The sequence below is a fragment of the Mirounga leonina genome, unplaced genomic scaffold (assembly GCF_011800145.1).
Source record: "Mirounga leonina isolate KUSES-001 unplaced genomic scaffold, KU_Mleo_1.0 Mir_180, whole genome shotgun sequence".
NCBI classification, from domain to species: Eukaryota; Metazoa; Chordata; class Mammalia; order Carnivora; family Phocidae; genus Mirounga; species Mirounga leonina.
The window spans coordinates 18,161,599-18,177,277 of NW_023270469.1; the positions used below are offsets into that span (position 1 = coordinate 18,161,599).

Sequence of the window (15,679 nt, forward strand, 5' to 3'; positions counted from 1 at the left end):
GGACTCGATCCCGGGACTCCAGGATCATGACCTGAGCCGAAGGCAGTGGCTCAACCAACTGAGCCACCCAGGCGCCCCATGAGTATATATTTTAAAATACAAACCCTCCTAAGAGTTTCTTGCTAGCGTAAAAGATGATTTGGGGCTTATTTTCTCTCTGCAGACCTTCACCTCTTACGCTATGACTGTATTAAAGTGCTGAGGGACAGGGCTGACAGAAGTTGTTTCCTATCCCAGGAGTTGGAACCAGACAGTAATGTGGCTACCTAGATAATGAATTTACATGTGTATAATTGAAGGGTACACTGTACACAGCATATGTAGCTTTTGAAGACTGTTATTTCTTTTTAAGATTTTTTTAAAGTAATCTTTACACCCATTGTGGGGCTCAAATTTAAAACCCTGAGATTAAGTTGCATGCTCTTCCATCTGAGCCAGCCATGTGCCCCTAAGACTGTTGTTTTGTTTGTTTGTTTGTTTGTTTGTTGGGGATTTTTGGTGCTTGTTGACAGATAATCTTGACCCTTAGGGTCTCTTTGGTGTGTTTTGATGGATGCTTTTGTAGCACGGTATTCCAAAGCATATTAGAGGATGTTCCATGTGGTTAATGTTTTCCGCAACCTGATGTTGGTTACTGCTGGGAAATGGTTATCATCTCTGGGGGGCCTCTCTTGGAGTGGCTCTGGGATCATGTGAAATAGAATGTTTGTCTTGTCAGGCATCCTCTGATTGTCAGGGAGAAGGGAGTGGTGGGGACATCAGTCATATTTCCTGTTACTTTTCAGCCTTTTACATTGATATTCCTGTGCCAGTGGCTTGTATTTTAGAGCAATGGAGAAAATGAACATAGTATTCCTTATCCGATGTTGTTTTCAAAATTAAATGATTGTGCTTAAATGGCTGTTTTGGTTCCTCCAGGCCTGGGCTTGCTTCTGGTCATGGTGGTTTTTAAAAATGATCTTTGTTTCTCTTTCCTTTAATGCTTTATAGCCCTGATATACTAAGATTGTTATTCAAAAAACATTTAAATGTCTTTAAGTAATTTCTAAAGTGTTATGGGAATGTTACCAAAATAATGTGAAGTGTGAAATTTTGGGGACTTATTATCTCCTTAATACCATATAAAACCAGTCTTGGTCCCTAAAGAGCTTAGGGTCTCAGTAGCAAGACAAGACATTGTGGTATCACTTAAACAATAATCAGAAAATCCTAAAATATAAAATGAATGTCTCTTTTCAGGAGTACATGTCCCATATACATCCTGTATTTTATAACCAGCTTCCTTCATTACACATTAACCGCCCCCCCCCCAAAAAAAGAATAAAGAACATGGTGTGGCAAAGACCTGAGATTAGATTATTTTAGATCCACATTCAACAGCCAAAAGATCGTTAAATGAAACCACAGCTGAGTGTGCTCATGGCCTCGTTGGTAAGCAGTTTGCTGCATATAAGAAGGAGATGCTTGTGAAGGGCATTGGGCATTTCCAGTCACCAGTGAACTACTTAATACTTAGTCTTTTTGGTCACCAGAGGCCACATAACACAGAGTAGAGAATGCCAGTCAGAATTGCTATGTTCCAGGGTGCCCTACGAATGTCCTCTATCCAAGGGGCACCTGGCTGGCTCAGTTGGTGAAGCGTACAATTCTTGATCTCAGTGAGTTTGAGCCCCATGTTGGGTATGGAGATTACTTAAAAGTAAAATCTTTAAAAAAAAAAAAAAAAAGGATGTCCTATACCTGAAATCCAGAAGGAAGGTAGATGGGTGACTCTCTAGAGTGTCTCTTACTGCCATAGAAATACCAGTTTTCCCAGAAGAGTACTTTTATCCATGTAGAAGGTGGAAAACACTTAGAAGACGTCAGTAAATTAGGTGAGCACGTTGAAAAATGTTTATCATCATTAAAAACTCGCCCTCTTCTTTCTTGGGCCCTAGTCCAAAATCAAAGTATGTAATACTCTTCTCTCTAGGGTTGGCTGTTTCACATGCATCATGGCCAAATGTGCTTTACCTCAGTGATTTAAAAGTAAAGGCAGAGTCTTTGTTCACGTGCCTGCCACAGTGAAAGATCTCTGAACACTCATTGTGTTCCTGTGTCAAATCAGTCCTTGGTATTCAGCTATGGGTGTAGGAGGAAATGGAAACTAAACTCCAGGGACCTAGCCTGTCTGGATCACTGCTCTGTGCCCCAATTCCTGGCATAATGCCTGACTCATTGTGGCGCTTATAAATATTGGGGAATAAATGAGAAGAGGACTCTGGTGACTGCATAGTGTGCCATTAAAAGGGTTGGGGGGTGCACAGAGGAAGTTCACGTTTGAGAGGAAAGATGAATTTGGGATGGGAGCAGCTGGTAGGTCACTCAGGTGGGGATTTCTAGTAGATGCAGACATTTAGTAGAGCTAGAGCTGGAACAAGTTGTTGAGTCTGGAAATTGGAAGTTAAGAATGCTTGCATGAAGGTTATAGTGAAATTGAAGGGTTAGCTAACGTTGCTGTGGTAGAGAGTAGGTCCGAGGATGGAATTTTCAGAGGGATGTCAGTGTGGAACTGGTTGTTAAAGCAGTCTTAGAAAAAAAATAATCTTGTTATTGCCAGATTTTCAAAAGCAATAAAGAATTAATATAGTGGGCAAATAAGTACTTTTTCCTACTGTAATCATCAGCTGAAGCTAACTTTTAGACCTAATGGCAATCTAGATACTTCTGTGGGTGTTAAATTTTTCCTTTATGACCCAATTTAGCTCACCCTTTTGTACTTTGGGTAGTTATGCCTCATTGGACAGGTCATTAGGTCTTTCATTAGTGCCCTCCAGTGTGGACACTGTTCGGACTAGGGCAGGGGGACAGGGAATTGGTGTCTTTGGCCAGCGCTGGGTGTGCTCTCATCCTGTGGTAGCCGCCTAGAGGTTTACTACCATGTCAGCTTGTGGAGCTGAGGGAGAAGCATTTCTTTCCTTTGTCCTGTTTATGTTTTTGCTCTCAATGAGAGGGCAGGAATCTGTGACCATGTCGCTGAATCAGTGTAGGCACTGTTAAAATAAACAAACAAATCACAGGGAAACGAAACCTTCTCCAGAGAGCCTCTGGATCTTTGAAACCCAGGGACCAAAACTTTTATCATAAGTGATTTGTAAAACTCAACAGCTGCTTCTTTAGTCTGGCTTTTTCAGTGGTAACATAAATGCAGGTAAAGATGCTTTCACATCTGTCGGAAAGCAGTGCTGCCGGTGGTACCGGACTGTTAAGTACATGCTGTAGGTACTCCCTCGGCTATGAACATGCAGTGTCCAACTCAGGCTGCACCGCCCCACCCCAGCCCCACTGTCCCCCTGCCTCTCCTGCCCAGGCTCTGATCATGGGGGGTATGGTTGTCTTTCCTCTTTGGGTCTGGCTCTTCTAGTCAGACATTGACTGCCTATTTGCCACACTGGCTCATTTCCAGATGTCAGGGTTGCCAAAAGGAAGGCTGGGGGACAATTAGATGCATCGTCCTAATTAATTCTTGGTACATGACTGATGTAGAAGGCATTCCTGCTTATTTCCCCAACAGGTCCTGAGTTTTGCAAAACAATTAAACTTAAAATTGGCCTTCACGGTTTTATTTCCTTTATCATGCCCAAGAATTATGCTCTCATGTTACAGATCCCTTTGCAACTGGGTGTTAAGTCACAGTGCCCTTCTCTTAGGGTAGTGTTCCACAGTATCAGTTCTGGGGCATCATTCAAAGTAGCTTATAATTGGGGTGCCTGACCGGCTCAGTCAGAGCATGTCTCGGGGTCGTGAGTTCAAGCCCCATGTTGAGCATAGAGCTTACTTTGAAGGAAAAAAAAAAAGAACAAAGTAGCTTATACTCTTAAGATTTTTAATATTTTAAATCATTTTTGCAATATTTATTTAAAATCAGAAAGGCAAAGAAGGAATTAGGCAGGAAAACTGTTGCCTTCTAGTCAGTGCACCATCTATATAGGCTTTATTTTTTTTTTTTTTAAAGATTTTATTTATTCATTTGAAACACAGAGATATATATAGAATGCCTGCTCCTATGTGGGAGTGGGAGCAGTGGGAGAAGCAGAGGCAGAGGGAGAAGCAGACTCCCCGCTGAGCCAGGAGCCCGATGCGGGGCTCGACCCCAGGACCCTGGGATCATGACCTGAGCCGAAGGCAGATGCTTAACCATCTGAGCCACCCACGCGCCTCTCTATATAGGCTTTAACCTGACTTCCTGATTCATTCATTTTTGTACTTACTCATTCATATGTTCATTCTTCAATCATTACTCAGCACCTACTCTGTGTCAGGCACTGTGTTTTGTGCTAGTGACAGCACTGTGTGAGATAGGCAAGATCCTGCTATCATGACAGACACTAAATAGGTGATCCCAGTGAAGTATGATGGGCACTTTGAAAACCAAAGCCCAGGCTGCTGTGAACTGTGAGCCAAATCACTTAACCCAGGCTAGGCATGGCCTCTAAAGAAGTGGTGTTTAAGTGGAGAGAAATCTCAGGAGTTAGCCTGAATAAGTTAGAAAAGATTGTTCCAAGCAGAGCAAACAACTTGGACCAAAATCTCAGAGCAAGACTGAAGGAGTTAGATTTGGTAGCTGCTAGCATGTTAAATACAGTGTAAAGGGAAAGTGGCAAGGTAGAGAGTTGGGGAAGGGTCCAGCTCATACTGGGAGATGCTTTGTGAGCCTCATCAAGGAATTTGGGCTTTATCCTAGGGGCACTTAAAGTCTAGGGAAGAAAAGGTCATGACCAGGAGAAACATTAGGTGTCTGTTAAGGAACCAGAACAGCGGATGAATTTCAGGGGCATTGAATCCAGTTGGTGAGATGTACTGATGGACTGGCGGGGGGGGGGGGGGGGGGGGGCAGGCAGGCTTCACTGCAGCCAGAGTGGTTCCTTATGAACTGTCACCTGAGGGAGTCCACTCTCATTTGCCTTCCCTTCACAGTTGTCTGTTATATTTGAGCATAATCTCTAAGTGCTGGGTCATTGTCCTACAAGACCCTTTACATACAGTGTGCTTCTCTGTTAGAGGGAGGAAACTTGACTGTAAGGGGACTGAGCTAACTAGTAATCATGGGTCATGTTATGTGGAGGAGAGTTGTTGGAGAGACAGTTCTCGGTGAGGGCGCCCTCTTAGCAGGTCAAGTTGTAGTTTAAGAATGAGAGCAGCTGCTCATTTTCCTAATCCCAAGTGGCAGGCAGAGCTATTCTGTTATCATATGATGCTTGTTTTCTTTCCTGAACCATTAAATCATATTTTGCTCCAAACTACTTAGATTAGTGACATAAGTCATCTCTATTATATTGGTTAACATATTGCAAGGCGCTACTGAATTATATATAATTTTGATGAGTTCGGTATATATATCTTGGTTTATTAACTAACCATGCAGGAACAAAATCTGAAATATTTCATTTTTTTCAATAATATTTATTGAGCACCCACTATATATCAGGCCTTGTTCTAGGCACTGGGGATACAACAATGAATAAAACAGACAAAAAATTCCCTGTCTTAAAGAACCATACATTCTAGCAGGGGTGGTTGGGGGAGACAAACAACGAGGAAATAACTTGTTTCTGATACAATAACATTTGAGTACAGGCCTGAAGAAAGTGAGGGAGAGAGTAAGCCAAGTGGATAGCTATACAGAAAAGGGAACTGTAAGTGCAAAGGCCCTGAAACGGGAGCATACCTGGCATGTTTGAGATACATTTCAGTACTGAACCACTGTGGCTGGAGCAGAGTGAGTGAGACAAAACAGGACATAAGGTGAGAAAGATAAAAGAAGGGGATGAGGACAGACTATGTAGGACTTTGTAGGTCAGTGGAAGAACATTTGGCTTTTATTCCAAGAGAGATGGGAAGCCTATTGGAGGGCTTGGGTGAAGAGTGACTTGCTCTGACTTACATTTTAATTGAGTCACTCAGTGCTATGTTGAGAATAGATTGGGGCAGGGTAGAATCTGAGAGGCCAGTTAAGCAATTGCAGTAATGTAGGCAAGAGAGGGGGTTGTGACTTGAACTGAGATGGTAGCAATGGGAGTCCTGGGAAGTGCTTGGATTCAGGATATATTTTGAAGGTAGAGAGCCAGCACAGTTTGTTAATGGATCAAATGTGAAGTGTGAGCGAAAACTAAGAATCAAGGATTACTCCCAAGATTTTTAATGGAGCTGTCGGAAAATTTGTGTTACCAGTTTCTGAGATGAAGCCATTGTGGGAAGAGCAAGTTTGGTGGGGGATGGGGAGGATTCCAGGAGCTTAATTCTGGACATTTTAAGTTTGGGATGTGTATTAATATAAACATCTGGGACGACTGGGTGGCCCAGTTGGTTAAGTATCCGACTCTAGATCTCAGCTCGGGTCTTCATCTCGGGGTCATGAATTCAAGCCCCGTGTTGGGCTCCACATTGGGTGTAGAGCCTACTTAAAAAAATAAAATAAACATCCAAGTAGAAATATCAGATAGGCAGTTGTTTATACTAGTCTGAAGCTTGAGAAAGAGGACCTGGCTAAAAACTTTGGGAGTCCTCAGAAAATAGATAGTATATATATTTAAGCCATGAGACTGAATAGTGGTTACCACAGTCATTATCAGGAGAAACTAGCAGAGGGGATTGAGAAGTAGCCAGAGAGAATAGCAGGAGAAATTTGTGTTCTGGAAGTTGAGTGTTTCTAAGAGGGTGGAACATGCTTTATCAGATGCTGCTGCTGTCAGCATCAAAGTGGGATGAGGATGGGAATTGGCCCTTGGATTTTGCAACATTTTAATTGTATTTGACAAATACCAGGTAGCTAAAGTATTTATGACCAGTTCTGTAGAGTTGTTGGCCATGGTGCCTCGAATACATAACATAAGATAGTTGTACAGTTGCAGTTTGAAGTTCTGAACATTTCGCTCTTCTACTTCTTTTGGACCCATTTTATTATTTTTTTTTTTTTTTACTTTTTTTTTTTATGTAAGCTCTATGCCCATCTTGGGGCTTGAATTCATGACCTGAGGTCAAGAGTCACATGCTCTACTGACTGAGCCAGCAGGTGTCCCTGGACCTGTTTTATACTGAAGAACTATTGTTGGGTAAGGCTTGAACACTACTCTGGGAGAAGGCAGTGTCTGCTGATTACAAATTGGCTTTTTAATATGCTCTTTTCTTTACTGAACTACCAACGTGTCATTGTTTTTTTAGTAATTCAGTCTTGGTGTTTGAGTAATGCCTTTCTCACGTGGAACTCAAAGTGCTTTACAGATATGTTACTTAACATTTCTTCTTCTTCTTTTGAGAGGGGTTGGGGGGATGGAGAGGGAGAGAGAATCTTAAGCAGGCTCCACACTGAGTGTGGAGTCCGACAGGGGGCTCGATCTAAGAACCCTGAGATCATGACCTGAGCCGAAATCAGGAGTCGGATGCTTAAGCCACCCAGGCGCCCAACATTTCTTTTTTTTTTTTTAAGATTTTATTTATTTATTTGTCAGAGAGAGCACAAGCAGGGGGAGTGGCAGGCAGAGGGAGAGGGAGAAGCAGGCTCCCTGCTGAGCAAGGAGCCCGATGCAGGTCTCAATCCCAGGACCCTGGAATCATGACCTGAGCCAAAGGCAGATACTTAACCAACTGAGCCACCGAGGTGTGCCCCAACATTTCTTTAAATAAGATTAATTCATATCCTGTTGAATGCTCTCAGAGTACCCTGTTCTTATTCTTTATAATGTTTATCTCAAATTGTAATGACATATTTATGTGATGATTTGATTGTGTTATCTCTCCTGCTAAACTGTAAACTCTCTGCAGGCAAAAACTGTCTGCTTTGCTCACCAACATAACCTGTGCTTTGCCAGGCCTGGCCAATAGTAGGTAATTAAAGTAAATATTTATTAATGAATCAGTTTGCATAAATTACAGGTATCATTTTTATACATGAGCACCTGAAACACAGGCTATGATTCGCTAAGCTAATGTCACAATCTGTTTTAAAATTAGGTTGAGGGGGGGCCCTGGGTGGCTCAGTTGGTTAGGCATCTGCCTTCAGCTCAGGTTGTGATCCCAGGGTCCTGGGATCGCTCCCTGCTTAGTGGGAGCCTGCTTTTCCCTCTCCCTCTGCCGCTCCTCCTGCTTGTGCGTGCTCTCTCTTTCTGTCTGTCAAATGAATAAATAAAATCTTAAAAAAAAATTTTTTTTAATTAGATTGAGGGCCCATTTCACTTAATAACTAGGGTCCTGGCCTCCCTCTGGCCACAGTGCTTTATTTTAGCTTTTTTAAAAGATTTTATTTATTTCTTTTTAGAGAGAACTAGAGAGCACTGGCAGGAGTGGCAGAGAGAGAAAGAGAATCTCAAGCAGACTGTGTGGAGCATGGAGCCCTATGTGGTGCTCCATCTCACCACCCTGAGATCACGACGCAAGCCAAAATCAAGAGTTGGACACTTAACCAACTGAGCCACCCACGTGCCCCTTAGTATATTTTATTTTTATTTTATTTTATTATGTTTTTAATATTTTATTTATTTCTCTGAAAGAGAGAGAGAAGCAGAGTCTCCACTGAGCAGGGAGCCTGATGCGGGGCTCGATCCCAGGACCCTGGGATCATGACCTGAGCTGAAGGCAGTCGCTTAATGACTGAGCCACCCAAGTGCCTCCCCTTAGCATATTTTATATGAGGTTAGAATTACTGGAAAAATTCATCCACAGAAAAATCTAGCCTCTAGATACTGGCCGTTTGGAATGTCTCAAGGGTCAGAGGTCTGTGGCAGTCTGTAGAGATGGCTCAGAGGAAGGAGGGATGCCCTGAGGAGGCACAGCTTGGGGTTGCTGCTTGTGCTGGGGAACTCCAGGTGTGGAGCTGGTTCTGAGGCGTGGTGGGGGTGGGCACTGAGTGAAGGCTTCTCATTCTTGTGGTATGCCAAGTCTTGTTGTCCAACCTATGTAGCTGTAACCACAAACTGTTACACATAATTTCTTACTTAAAGCCATTATTAACTTTACTTGCATAAAGAAATACAGAAGAGGGCGCCTGGGTGGCTCAGTCGTTAAGCGTCTGCCTTCAGCTCAGGTCATGATCCCTGGGTCCTGGGATCGAGTCCCACGTCGGGCTCCCTGCTCAGCAGGAAGCCTGCTTCTCCCTCTCCCACTCTCCCTGCTTGTGTTCCTGCTCTCGCTATCTCTCTCTCTGTCAAATAAATAAATAAAAATCTTTAAAAAAAAAAAAGAAAGAATTTAATCAATATTTAAAAAAAAAAAAGAAAAGAAATACAGAAGAATTCCTTTTGAACCCTCCCTTCCCTAGTATGAGTTGTTTGTGAGTGGTGAGGACTTACTTACCTAACACCTGCGGCTCAGCCGCTTGCCCATTTTGACATTGGTTAGTGGAAATTGCCGTCTTCAGAAACCCTTAGGAAATGCTGAGACTGACTAGATCATTGGCCTTAGTGTGAAGTTAATTCCTCGGAAAACTCACTCTCTTGGCTGCAGCCATTGTCTCTATACTGTTGATATCTCCAAAAGTAAGCTGACGAGGTTTTTATGTTGTTTTTGAAAAAAGAGACTTTTAATTCACATAAATTCATTTTGTTTATGAATCTGAATCTTCAAGATGTGAAAAGCTTGTTCTATGTTCTTAAATACAACAACTTAGGGTGATTAAAAATTGAAGTTGGGCACCTGGGTGGCTCAGTCGTTAAGCGTCTGCCTCCGGCTCAGGTCGTGATCCCAGGGTCCTGGGATCGAGCCCTGAACCGGGCTCCCTGCTCCGCAGGAAGCCTGCTTCTCCCTCTCCCACTCCACCTGCTTGTGTTCCCTCTCTCACTGTGTCTTTCTCTGTCAAATAAATAAATAAAATCTTTAAAAAAAAATTGAAGTATAATTTACTTACGATTAATGCACAGATCTTAAGTATTCCTTCTGATGAGTTGTTACAGTTGTATCACCATGAAAGCACAATGCAACACAGAATATGGAATATTTCCATCACTCTAGAATATTTCCTTGTGCCCCTTTCCTGTTCAGTCCTGTACCCCCACCACCACTTCAGCCACCACCACTAACACCTTCTGACTACTATCACTATAAATAAGGTTTGCGTGTTTCTATACTTCATATGAATGGAATCCTACAGTACGGTGGGGTTTTTGGTCTGTATGTGTGCCTGGCATCTTTCACTCAACATATTTTTAAGATTCATAGATGTTGTTGCATGTATTCATAGTTCATTCATTTTTATTGCTTTACTATATTTCATTAAATGACTATGCCGTAACTTGTTTATCTATTCACCTATTGATGAACATTTGGGTTTGTTTCCAATTTGGGGCTATGATGAATAAGGCTGCTGTGAACATTTTTTATACATTTTTGTGGACATATGTTTTTGTTTTCTTGGGTAAATATCAACAAGTGGAGCTGCTATGTCATTGGGTTAATATATGTTTAACTTGATATGAAACTGACAGTTTTTCAAAGTGAATGATTATACTGTCTTACACTCCCACCTACAATGTATGACAGTTCCGTGTGCTCCATATCCTCCATATCCTCTCCAAACTTTGGTGCTATCACTCTTTTTTTTATTTTTGCCATTAGTGGGTATCTCATTGTGGTTTTGATGTGTGTGTCCCTGATGACTAATGACATGGAATGCCTTTTCATGTGCTTGTTGGCCATTCCTGTATCTTTGGTGTTAAAGAGACTATTTAAGTCTTTTAACATTTTTATTTTTTATTTTATTTTATTTTTAAATTTTATTTATTGGGGCACCTGGATGGCTCAGTCAGTTGAGCGTCTGTCTTCGGCTCAGGTCATGATCCCAGGCTCCTTGCTCCCTGGGGAGCCTGCTTCCCCCTCTCTGTCTGCCCCTCCCCCCTGTTTGTGCGCTCTCTCTTTCTCAAAATAAATAAAAATCTTTAAAAAAAGATTTTATTTATTTATTTGCCAGAGCGCATGCACGAGAGAGAGCACAATCAGGGGGAGTGGCAGGCAGAGAGGGGGAAGCAGGCTCCCCGGGGAGCAAGGAGCCTGGGATCATGACCTGAGCCAAAGGCAGACGCTCAACTGACTGAGCCACCCAGGCGCCCCAGTCTTCTAACATTTTTACAAGTTTGGGTTGTTCATTTTTTATTGTTGTTTTGTAGGAGTCCTTCTGCATACAAGTTACATACAGTATATATTTGGCAAGTATTTTTTCCTAGTCTCTGGCTTGCCTATTCATTTTGTCTAATGGTGTCTTTGACTGAATAGAATTTTTTTTCCATTTGAAATACAGCTTATTGATGGATTATGCTTTTTGTATCCTGTTCAAGAATTCCTTACCTGACCTATGGTCTTAAAAATATGTTCTGATATGTTTTTCTAGAAGCTTTGTAGTTCTGGCTTTTGCAGTTAGGTGTTTCATCTATTTTGGGTTAATTTTTGTATAAATAGTGAGAGAAGAGGGGTCAAGGTTCTTTGCTATATGGACATCCAGTTGTTCCAACACCGTTTCTTTAAGAGTTTCCTTTCCCCCATTGAACTAATGATTTAATACTTTAGCTGAGGGGTGCCTGGATGGTTCAGTTGGCTAAGCGGCTGCCTTCAGCTCAGGTCATGATCCCAGAATCCTGGGATGGAATCCCGCATCGGGCTCCCTGCTCCCCGGAGAGTCTGCTTTTCCCTCTCTCTCTGTTGTTCCCTCTGCTTATGCCCTCCCTCCCTCTCTCTCTCTCTCTTTCTGTCAAATAAGTAAAATCTTTAAATATATATATATATATATATATATATATATATACTTTAGCTGAAAAACAATTGACTGCATTTGTGTGCTTTGCAGGGTAAAGATAGTATTACAAGGCAGTAACTTTGTCTTTAGAAATCCCTAATGGCTCTTTTAGAAGCCTGATGCTGAAAAATAGAAAGCATAATTTGTAATTTTAAAAAAGAATAGTTACAGGGCAAACTATTATAGATACATTTTTAAATAGCTTGGCTAGAACCACCCACACTCTATCCATCTGCAAGCTTCTGAAGAGCTGGATGCTTCTAATAGGATCAGGGAGACAATCTCAGAACAAGTAGTGACACTTGAAAAAAAGCAGTTAATCAAAAGAATTCTTAAAGATATACCAAGAGGTACTTAGGATAAATAGAGAATAATCTGACAGAGAAAACATTAACTACTCAATTCCTCTATTATATTTCTCCTTTTATCAAAGACCTAGCTGCGTGGTGTGTGTAGGGGGTTACCTATCTGGAAAAAGCAGGGTCAGGGAAGGTAGAATACCCAGTTCTCAGAACAGTTTTGTTCTCCTGATCCATTTGAATTACATCCCTAGGGTCTGAGAAAACTAGCAGGTGACCATGCTATAGCCCCATATACTATCAATAAACTTTTGAGGCATTATGAAGCAGAGGGAGATGCCAGAAGTTGGGCGACATGCAACACCTGTCTCCGTTTTTTTTTTTTTTTTAAAGATTTTATTTATTTATTTGACAGAGAATGAGAGAGAGAGCACATGAGAGGGGGGAGGGTCAGAGGGAGAAGCAGACTCCCTGCTGAGCAGGGAGCCTGATGCGGGACTCGATCCAGGGATTCCAGGATCATGACCTGAGCCGAAGGCAGTCGCTTAACCGACTGAGCCACCCAGGCGCCCCTCTGTCTCAGTTTTTAAAGGGAGGCTGATACACTTATTCCTCAGAAAGATACTAGAACATTTTATTAAACAAATGGCCTCTGAGCACAGGGAAGGACAACTGGTGAACACTGAAACGTATATGGGTTTATAAAGAACAACATCATCTAACATTGATTGAGGGCTAATTGTGCCGGGTGCCTAAACTGTGAACAGTTGGTTACTGGCCTTGAAATTTTGGTCAGTTCAGACTCCGTGTGTGTGCATTTGATAACAATATAATATTTTAAGTTAGTTATTTTGGCTTGAAGACATAGCCTGCTAATCAAATTTGCATCTGATACAAAGCTGGTACAAATAGTAGATAAATATTCAAAAAGATCTCAACTGGTAAATAAATGCCCAAGTTAAATGACATTTATTAGAGGAAAGTTTTAAACTTTGGTTCAAAAAAACTAATTGGTACACCCATGTTCATAGCAGCATCATTCACAGTAGTTAAAATGTGAAGCAACCCAAGTGTCCATGGACACATGAATGGACAGGCAAAATGTGGTGTCTACATACAAATGGAAATTAGGGAGTTCTGTCTGTAAAGGAGTGTATCAGTAAGCTTTTGCTATATAACAAACAATTACAACAAACATCACAATTCAGTAGCTTAAAACAAATGTTATTTCTCATGATTCTTTTTATCCCCCCAGGTTTATTGGTATATAATTGACCTATAACCTCGTGTAAGTTAAAGGTTTACAATGTATTGATTTTATTTTCTCATGATTCTTTGGGAGATCTGGGTGGTTGTTCTGGTCTGGGTCAGCTAAGCTGGAACTAGATGGCCTAGGGTGGTCTCACTCATATAACTAGCAGTTGGCTTTGTGTCAGGTGGGGCAGTGAGGATGACTTTGGTCACATGTCTCTTGTGATCCAGCAGGATGGTCTAGGCTCATTCACATGGTGATGGTCCAAGACAACCCAAGAGCAGTAAGAGAGGAAGCCTTCACGCACAAGTAGTTTTCAAACCTCTTGGGTCATTTTGCTCTTGTGCCATTGGCCAGAGCATGTGACATGATTAAGTCCAGAGTCATTGTGGGAGGTGATTCACTATCTGATGGCATGAAAACAAAAAAAGGGAGTTATTGTGGTCATTGTGCAAACGACCTACCACTACCTAGGAAGTTTAAAGGAAACATAAAAGTTTCATTAGAAACATCACAGATAGAGGCACCTGGGTTGCTCATTCGGTTAAGTGTCCTGTTGATTTCGGCTCAGGTCATGGTCTCCTGGTTGTGAAATCGAGCCCCGAGTCAGGCTCCGTGCTAAGTACGGAGTCTGCTTAAGATTCTCTCCCTCTCGGGCGCCTGGGTGGCTCAGTTGGTTAAGCGACTGCCTTCGGCTCAGGTCATGATCCTGGAGTCCTGGGATCGAGTCCCATATCGGGCTCCTTGCTCAGCAGGGGGTCTGCTTCTCCCTCTGACCCTCCCCCCTCTCATGTGCTCTCTCTCTCTCATTCTCTCTCTCAAATAAATAAATAAAATCTTTAAAAAAAAAAAAAGATTCTCTCCCTCTCCCTCTGCTCCTCTTGCTTGTGCTCTCTCTCTGAAATAAATAAATCTTTTTTTTTTTATTTTTTTTTATTTATTTATTCATGAAAGTCAGAGAGAGAGAGAGAGGCAGAGGCAGAGGGAGAGAAGCAGGCTCCCCACCTAGCAGGGAGCCCGATGCGGGACTCGATCCCAGGACCCTGGGATCATGACCTGAGCCGAAGGCAGACGCTTAACCATCTGAGCCACCCAGGCGCCCTGAAATAAATAAATCTTAATAAATAAATAAATAAATAAATAAATAAGGAATCATTCCTCACAGGTAGTTCCACAATGTAGAAGACTGAGGACTTCAGGTCCATCTACAGAAGAGTTTTCTGACTGAAATGGCCCCAGAACACAAGCGAGCCACCAGTAAAGGGAGGGTCTTGTCATTGGATGTGTTGGACAGGTCGTATGACCTCTTGTCTTTCTGATCAGCTTGACCTGTTACATCCTGTCTTCCAGGAAGCCTTTCATGCTTGCACACCACCTGTGGCCCTGTTAGTGATGGCTGTTCTCTATGCTACACACATGTCTTTGTTGCTCTACCTATACTGAATAACAGATGTGTTTACATGCCTATCTAGTCCATGAAATGGAGTTCCTTGAGGGTGATTCACCATCTCAGTGCCAGTGTCTGCAGGAAACTGTTCCATCCTCAGGTTGCCTCCTGGTGGTCATTTGACTATGGCAACTCCAGCCATACTGTCTGCATTTCAGACAGAAAGAAGGGAGAAAGAGGGGAAAAGGTGCCTGTCAATGGAGATTACCTCCTTTAAAGAACATTACCAGAGGCTCTACCAAATGGTCCCTTCTTCCTATATTTATCTTTTTAAGATACCTCTTTTTTGCAGGAGAGGTTAAGAAACACAGGTTTTAGTTCTGTGTGTTGCATCTGGTAGAAAAGGATTCCTAGGCACCTTCTGCCCAGGGTCTGACTCCTACTCAAGCTGCCTACGGAATACGTTATGCACTAACACCAGAATTCCCAGTATCTGTGCCTCCTCACACACACAATGAGGTAGGGTGTTCTTTTTATCATAGGCCTGGCTACCTTCATGACTATATTCTGTCACTTGGAGCTCCTAGCTTCATAACCCATGGGATAGGGCAGGGATCAGCAAACGTTTTCTATGAAGGGCCAGATGGTAAATATTTTTTTATTTTTGTGGGCCATATGGTCGATGTGTCACCTACTTTACTGTTGTATTACAGAAGTAGCCATAAATAAAGAAATGGATGTGACTGTGTTCCAGAACTTAGAAAAATGAGGGCCAGACTGGATTTGCCTTCCACGGTGGGGAGTGGGGTCTCTTTCTATGGTTTTGAAGAAGCTGTGGCTCCTTGGAGTAGGCATACAGAAGGTAAGATAATATTCCACCAGTCTGCGAAGAGCAGAGTCCACAAATCCCAGCTTCTGCACAAGTCTCAATAAGTCAGGCCTTTTGGGTTCCCTGTTTCTCTTAATGACACTACAACTTGTCATTT

General features: G+C 42.2%; 1 protein-coding gene across 3 annotated transcripts in view; it reads left to right on the plus strand.

Annotated features, from left to right (window-relative positions):
• GFOD2 (glucose-fructose oxidoreductase domain containing 2) overlaps nt 1–15,679 on the plus strand; it is a 38,151-nt gene that overhangs the window by 2,678 nt on the left and 19,794 nt on the right. The window contains exon 1 of one of the 3 annotated variants that reach the window (XM_035024959.1): nt 6,991–7,091. The exons of the other annotated variants lie outside the window; for them this stretch is intronic. The gene's annotated coding sequence lies outside the window, so the exon portion shown is untranslated. Of the gene's footprint in view, nt 1–6,990; nt 7,092–15,679 lie in introns of those variants that run through there. 3 annotated transcript variants of the gene reach the window in all.